The sequence below is a fragment of the Trachinotus anak genome, unplaced genomic scaffold (genome assembly GCF_046630095.1).
Source record: "Trachinotus anak isolate AG129_WGS33_773 ecotype Australia unplaced genomic scaffold, CSIRO_AGI_Tana_v1 ptg000009l, whole genome shotgun sequence".
NCBI lineage: Eukaryota > Metazoa > Chordata > Actinopteri > Carangiformes > Carangidae > Trachinotus > Trachinotus anak.
In genome coordinates, this window is record NW_027273860.1 from 12292703 (window position 1) to 12301268 (window position 8566).

Sequence of the window (8566 nt, forward strand, 5' to 3'; positions counted from 1 at the left end):
TTAAAAGCCAAACTCTGACAGCCTTTCTTTGATTCTTTGGTCATTTTTCGTCTGACAGCCAAAAGACAGCAGAAACATAGGTTGTTTTTAAAATCCAGGATATGACTATCATCTGTCAAGATGACATCAAGGGGATTCGTCAGAGAGAGAAGAGAAGCAACAAGAATGTGGACTGTAGATGTAGTTCAGATTTCAGTTAAGGGCACATATACTGCACTCAAGATTTCTATTCCTCCAACTGCTGCACCATCTGACTAGCTGTAAAGTAAGAAGCACAGCACATAGTGTGAACAGGCCTGTCATTAGCAATGAATTTATGAGAATACCAATCAGCCAAGGAACCTTATTCATACTTAACATCCTTGAGGGAAGAGCAGTCTCAGCATAATGATGGCCAATATCACTTTTATAAAGCAATATTGGTACCAGTCCAACAGGTTGTATGGACATCACTAACTTATGTTGTAAAACCTTCTTCATCACCACTGAAACAAACCTGCCATGGTTGCAATGGATGGGGAAAGTTATGAAATAAAAACAAAGTAATGTGTTGAAAAAGGTTATAGAAGCCATTTGCAAGTTTTGCTATTGCTACATAGCCAACATTATTGTTAACAGCTGTTTACTTTACAGTGTTGCTGAAAGCTTCAGCCAATGTTGTGTTTACAAGACAGAAGGTTATAATACACCCTCTGAGAGGTGCCATTTCCTCAGGGCAGGCAGGACGCTACAACAACTCGGTATTGAGAAGTGATGGGACAGGTCACCTGGGCTGTGGCTAGCTGGTTAGCATGCTAACTTCAGCAGAAGAAAAGAAGGGATAGAAATAGAAGCAAAATAAAAGGGTCGCTGTCCACCGCTGGAGGCAGCTCTCAGCGAGTAAAGGAAAGAAGTTTGATGCTGAACTCGCAATGTTTGATCTCAACTGGTAAGTAAACGGCCGTCAATGCTAATGTTGGCTATGTAGCAACAGCAAAACCTTCAAATCGCTCCTTTAAAGTTTGCTATTGCAATCATTGCTCTGTACTAGGCTACATTGGGAAGTACGCCAAAGCATCATGAACAGAGTTAAAGTTAAATATGATTATATTATGCATTTTCATAAATAATTATCTTTCTTGAAAATTTAATGTACCTGACTCAAAATGGCAACTAAATATCCCAGTTTTGGTACCAGCTGTCATATGCCAATGTACCTTGTAGACACTGAATGTGTGTGAGTGGCAATTACCGCAAATGGAGGCGTACACTTTAAATGATTTCTATTGCTAATATTTGGATAATAGGCCACTGTCACACTGTCATCGCCTATAGGTCTCTGGAGCAGAGCAGAGCCACCATTAATGTTATTGGGTACACCTGAGCTTTTCCTACTGTGACAAGTCAGAATGTCAGCTGTAAAAAAGCCCTATTACCTGAACATAACAAATGTCTCGAGAGCTTAACCCATTTTGCATCTACAGCTGTACCACATACATAAATTTATACGATTTTCCATCAGTATGGACTAGAAAATAATCATCAGTGGGCCTTTAAACTTGCTTACTGTGACAGACATCATATTTGGTGACGACCCACCAAGTAAAGACTCCCACTTCTACTGCTGTACCCAAATATTAGGCAGTGAGAACATTCAAACCCTCACTGGAGACTCAGTATGAGGACGAGCCCTTGATCATTTGTCACTGCTTGACATCTACCTGCTGTGTCACATCCTTCACTACCTGCCCAATTACCACTCTATGCAGAGCAAGAGAGGAGGCTGGCAAGGTGAGAATGCTGCAGCTGATCTGTGAATACATACACACACACGCTGCATATTGCACATTGCATGTGCAAACACATTTTGATCTAAAGTGTTGAAATGAAAACAGATGCTAATTGAATCTGCCTCTGAGTCACTGTGCATGTGACAAAGTGTTGAGAACTACTGTAACACAAATACTAAGAATGGGTTGTATTTCTGGCTGAGTGATCTCTGTTTTCCTTGAATGAATTACTCAGAATAGCAGACTGATTCATCCAGTATGTGGGTGAATGTATTCCCGGTGTCTCCCTATAAAGTATCCCAAGATTAGCCTACCTAGTATTGCTGTCAACAGGTGACAGTCATCACCACAATACAAAACAGCTGAAATAAACTGCACTGAGCCCAGTTCACCTGCCTGCACGCCCACTCAGAGGGGCTGCCAGACAAGGATTTTCAGCTTGCATTCCTTTGGGTTAAAGATTTTCTGCAACCATGGGTCTGAGACAAAACATCACCTTATTTGTGAGAGCTCCATCTAATTAAATCTAAAGGTGTTTGTGTCTCTCTTCCAAGAGATAAGCCACATTCTGCGCATCCTGAACCTGGTTTCAGTTTTCTTTCCAGCACTCTGGACTGAGTCGAGCTGTTAGGCACATTCACCTGATTATATCCACCTCACACCCCGCAAACATGCCGCATTTTCCTCATCTGAAAGCAGCACCCACTCATCTCATTCAGACTGCCACGCTTGCAGTGACTTGCACGACAACATCTGTGCAAAATCCTGCGGTGACAAATGTCATCTGTGGCACTCGGCGTGGACAGTGGATCCGGCAGCTTTGCAGCAAACGGCAGTGATGAGGCGATGGAAGAAAATTTCACGGAAACATGCGTTTTCATACTAAAGGTGTGCAAGCGTGCGCCGAGCCTCTAAACCACACATGTAGAGCAGACACCTGACGCTGAGGCTCACATTTCGGTCTCCATTAATTCCTGCTCATTGTAACAGGCAAACGTCCACAGTGAGTTGATGTGGAGAATCACTTACACAGGATCAGTGGGTGCAGGATGACCGCCAGTTACAGTCTCTTTCACGTTATCCCAGATAATGACAAAAAAAAAAAAAGACGCGGAGGGATGCGCCTCTGCAAGTGTAAACTTCCGCGACACCTGTCTGTCTCCCGGACACTTTTGGTTTTGCCTGCCCCTCCGCAAGCCGGCTTATTATTTTTCCCCCAAAGCAGCAGACGCAGGCACAGCTGAATGGGTGATCACGGGGTTTGTATTACACGTAGAGGAGGAGGGAGGGAGGAGGGAGGGAGGAGGGAGGGCGCACGGCGAGCGAGGTGAGGGATTGGCACCCACCCCTGTTTTTTCCTGTATTCATGGTGACACAGAGAAGATACAGATGGAGCTACGGTGGGGGGGGGGGGCTGTTGGGTTGGAATATAGAGGTAGTTGAGTCTGTCACTGTGCTGGGATGATCTGATATCTAAACCCATTTTTTCTGATGGCACCTGGGCATCCTGCGCTCCAATTTTGGAAGAGGAGGAAGAAGAGGAGGAGGAGGAGGCGGCACTGTGTTGGCTGGATCCTCCATTCACAAAGCCAGTCACAGTGCTATTAACATCAGAGAGGAATGAAAGCATCCCAGTTACTCCAGCATCTATCTCCCAGATTCACCTGTGTTTGTCTGTCGGATCAAACAGCTATATTTCTACACTATTTGGTATTGGAAATTAATGATCTAATTCATTAATATTTTGTACTCCAGGCCCATAAGAAATGTAATTCTTCTCTATATATTCTACAATGCATCACAGAAAAACTGAAGTTTACATACTTTTCTATTTTATAAAAATACCATGAAGTCCATCACGAACACACCTCATTCTAGGAATAAATTAGATTTTTTTAATCCATCTATTTAGCTGAGCAAGCCAAACATACTCACACCATCACATTACCCTAATTGCATTTGAATACCCACTGTCTTCCTGAGCTGTGGCCTGGCAGAGCATCAGAGATGATGCAGATCAGAGCAGTGAGCTGAGGAAGAAAACTTGGCTGTTTGTTCTCTTTATTAGTGCTCAGCCTTCAGGGGAAAATGCTGACGGTGGCGCACTGCAAAATCACTGTCTGGGCTGTTGTATTCGCTCAGCAAGGCAAATTCTGGCAAGATAAAGAGCTCTCCTAACACTGCAATTATAGGCTATTTTGTAGAGATAATAAATCAAGACGAACTGATGCTTTCTTTATCCTAAGTCTACTTAATGCTGTATTTTTCAATAGATAATGCCAGGAAAACTGTAGTCATATATTCTGTATATTAGACCCTATTTTCTCTTACAAAATACCTCCATGAGTCACTGTGGACTTGTGTGCTGTGTGCCCCGCTCAAGTCACACCCTTGATCTACATCCAACATGTGCAGAGTCAGTCACAATGTTGCTGCAGTGGCAAGTCTCTCTGTAATCTTAGGCATTCAATTCATATCAGAGTTTCAAACACAGATAAAACAAACACTAAAAGTGCTGCAAATATTTACGCACACAGAGCGCACACAGTCATTAAGTACGTAAGTACATTCACACAGAGGCAGTGTAAAATTATATTATCATTTCTAAAGATTGACATAAAGATCAGTTGCATCACTTGTCATTCTAATTTTGACTTGTCTACAGTTAATGTGTGTGGCCGTCTCTGTCTGTTTCCTCTTCGCCATCATCCCAAAGCCTCAAACAGAGGCTCAGACACACTGGGACACACTGTTTGCATTGACATTAAATGCTAAAAGCTACATGATAAGGTCAAGATTCCTGTCCATTTTTCAAAACTCCACCTTTTAGACATAAGTGAGAAAATATTTCAGACAAAAATGTGCTGTAAAATCCACTTCTGTTGTATACACTGTATCAGCTAGGATCAGTCTAGTGTGTAAGACATATATGGTTGTGGTAATTATTGCTAGAAGGTCACAGGCTAGGATTATTCAAATCTTTAACTTAAGCAAATCTGACTGCATAGCAGATGTTCAGTGGTGCACTTTAAAATGAGTGTGCTTATTATGGTTCAGCGCTCATTGCTTGGAGGTTTAAATAACACACGTCTGGCCCATTAAACTGCTGTTTTACTTGCTTTGTCTACAAGCTTTAGTTTAGGAAATGAACTTGTTTTTTTGTTTTGTTTTTTTTTTTTTAAATATAGCTTATCGCTTATCACTTCGGGCTGCCAGTGGACTACAACAACAAAGTCAAGGTGGAGTGACAGTTTTCACATACACTTTAATCAGGTGAACTACAGGCAGAAGAGGGATGAGAGGAGGACAGAGCAGCTGTTGCTGTCACAGGATAGGAAGGAAAGACGATTGTACAGCCCCAGCACAAACCCAGCCCTCTATTGTGGGTCAGTAAATAGCTCCACTGTGGAGCTTGGGGTCATTCCAGGGTTTCACGTCAGCAATCCTCTGGTCACAAGTACATTTTTACAACTTTAAGGAAACTGCTGGTCATATATATGTTGTGAGTAAAGCTTATTAAAAGCTTCATGCTCCAGTAATTCTGGTGTTTATGCTTTACGCTCGGCTGCTGAGTCACTTGCAGTATGACCCTGCATTTACATCTGCAGCTTTGAGGTGAATAAAAATCTGATCTCTTCATTTTGTGGCTTATTTGTCGCCCTTTTCCTTATTCCAAAAAGGCTGCATTGAGTGGGTATTGATAACATTTCTGTCTGCCAGGGGGCTTTAGCTTGTTACAAGGGAGTATGTGCATTTGTACTCTTTAGTAATCCCATCAAGCTTGCATGTGGGAACAGAGGGAATATTCATGTATTCAGTAGTAGGCATGTGAAAATGCAATCAGCAGGTCAACATGGTGTTCCTTGATATGTAGCAACGATGTGTGATAGATTTTCCCAATGTGGGTCTCCTCAAAGTCTACCAGGCAGTTGATTGCTAAGTTAGAATATTTAGAGTGACTAAGGAGAGCAAAGTATTCCTCTATTTGTATCACACTCTGGAGATACAGTGGCCTTATGCTGCGCATGTGTAGGTACTGTCTACTGTGACATTCAGTAATTTCGTGTGTTTGGAGACAGATTATAGCTCCCCAGCCCGAATGTTGGCATTTGAGGTTCCTTTTCTCCGTGGGCTTCACTGCACAATATATGGTCTCGTCCTTCAACCAAATGTCAGACTTCAGAACCATGTAAATGGTCAATAAATCATGACTGTATGATAGCAGCCAGTGTGAGCTGATTCATGGATGTTTTGTCAGTGAAATCTGTATCAGTGATTCTTTTGGAAAGGCAACCATTTGTACTGTTACTCTAACTTATTTCAGGCAGACAACCCCAACCAGTCAAGTGTGTACCCACTGGACAAAGACAAGATAAGGTATAAGCAAACCTCAGCCACCAGGGGGCCTCCAAAATATAACCTGCCATTCAGTTGCTCTTGTTCTCTTGATTTAACTATGTAAAGATACAATCCCTGATTTTGTGATACCCCACATTTGTATTACCCCAAATATAGTACATGTTCCCAGATACAAACATATGCACCATAAAAAATATTAAAATTTTTGGGGTTTGTGCCATAAAAATAACAGTTTTAGGAATTTGTATCCAAAATGTGCTGATTTAGTGGCACAATACAAATTCCTAAACTTTTAAAATTTACGACAGTCTAGTAATTCTTTTTTGTATTTTCGAAATACTGTCTATGATTACAGTCTATGATTTATAAACAGTTATGTTTAAGTTGCTACACTTTATGATGGTATCTGAATATTTGTATTTTCTCTAGGGTATTTCTTCTTGTGTGATGTGTTGCAAAAAGTGGTGAACTTACAGTGGAAACGAACAATTGGTCTTTGATTCTTTATGTTTGCTGCTCTTGCTTCAGAGGGTTGAAAGTTTTTCTGGATGTTTTTTTATCTTTATTTATCTATGTGACATGCTATGCTCACTGTTTGCTTTAAGAAAGAGTATATTCATGATATGGTCCTCTTAACTGGACCAAGCAAACGAAAGTTTTTTTGTATAAATGTACTAAATTTACTGCTCTTGACATCCCATAATCAATTCTAGACTTTAAATTATTAAATGTTTGGGTTATGTTCCTCTACCCAGTAAAGGAGATTTTTTTTTAGATTTAACCTTTACCTTAATGGGCCACATTGTTCACAGAGGTGGTAAATCTAGATATCTGGAAGCTCTCTAGGGCAACAACCATGAAAAAATTAACCTTTAAACCATGCCTGGCACAGAAGACACAAGAGTCTGACCTTTGAAAAGGGTTTTTACATTGAACTACGTGTATAATATGTTCACATGCATGCATAAAGACATGATGAGCCTTCCAACAGTATGAAAAGACTGATCTCTCTTACGTAGAATCGTATGTGATTAACCCTATAAAATGGAAGCGGTTATAAAGCAGTGAGCCAGATGCTGAACAAGTCCGTAAAGAATGTTGTTATTTCTCAATCATTGTAATACAATTAGTAAAATACATGATTTGTTGTAATTTACTCATGTATCAAAGCATTAAAGGTCTGAGATACCACAGACCTCAGGGTCGGAGTATTGATTTTAGATTTAAGATCCTGCTTTTAATCCCACAATAATGTGTGTGATAAGCCCTCTGCTTTCTATCTGCTAATGTTAGGATGAGCACTATATTTCTCTCCCTCTGCTAATGTCGGCTTGTTCAGTCTTCAGCGGCTAAGCTTATTCCATTTAAACATACATTGTCTTGTGTTTGTCAGTGACGAGGTGGAGGTGAAGCCTCTGCCTACTCAGCATGACTAATTGCCCATAAGTGGCCATTGCAGTATTGGAAACAAAGCATCACAAACACCAAACAAACACAGTGAGTCACTCCATGCATTGTGCTGTTATTCACAGTGAGGAGTAAGGGGAAGAAAATTTATTATGTCATAGGAATAAGGAAAAAAAGATAAGCTTGTTTCACATTCAATATTTTTACATTTCATAAATATCTAGTTGGATGTGATATTTTTACATTTGATAAATGCATTTCAGAAATCTGGTGGATGGGGCTTCAGTGATGGAGGGGAGTCATGAAGCAATTTCCCCTGTTATAGCTAATAAACAAGCACTAATTGTCCTCTGGGTTGAGTAATGAGTTAAAGCAGGAGCTGAGGAAAATCACATCTATAATGGAAAACAACTGCTTTATCTCCTGGACACACTATACACAACTACAGTAATGGCTGTTAGTGCGGTATAGTGGTGCAAGCAGGGAAAGAAAGATGGAACCAGTTCGCTCATGCGCCGCAGAATACCCTCAGAGCAGATGTTCATTAAGACTGATTTGCATTTGAACACAAACAAAAATGCAAGACATGAACATGGCAGTTTGTGGATGGTAAAGTGTAACTGTCTGGACATCCGGAGGTTGGGTTTTCCTGAGGGGAATGCTGGGCTGTGGCTTTAAAGCTTCTCAGAGTCTGAATGTTGTTCTTTATTTTCTGGCCAGTTCCCATTTGAGGTTGTTTTTCCCATACTATGAAAAGCTTTTTAGATCAGCACTCATACTTTAAGATGTTCCTTTGAGCCTCCAGTCGTCCCAAACTAATTCTTTTCCCATCCAGTGTTTAGAAACCACAACATATTGACAGTCTGGTCAATCTCCTTCCAGACTATATTAGTCACACAGCACAGAAGCCTGCTAACCCCCTCCCTTCCGGAGAATACTTCACAAACGTGGATGAGTGAGAGTAAATTTGCCAGCCACTCCACTTCCCGGTTTGCTTGCCAATAGTTTTCTCCAGCCCAGTTTAGCCACAG

General features: G+C 41.0%; 1 protein-coding gene across 3 annotated transcripts in view; it reads right to left on the reverse strand.

Moving 5' to 3' along the window:
* The window catches only part of myripb (myosin VIIA and Rab interacting protein b), a 106899-nt gene extending 103879 nt beyond the window's left edge, over positions 1 to 3020 (reverse strand). For all 3 annotated transcript variants that reach the window (XM_071485379.1, XM_071485378.1, XM_071485377.1), the window contains exon 1: positions 2799 to 3020. The gene's annotated coding sequence lies outside the window, so the exon portion shown is untranslated. The remainder of the gene's footprint in view (positions 1 to 2798) is intronic.
* Between the last annotated feature and the right edge of the window lie 5546 nt (positions 3021 to 8566).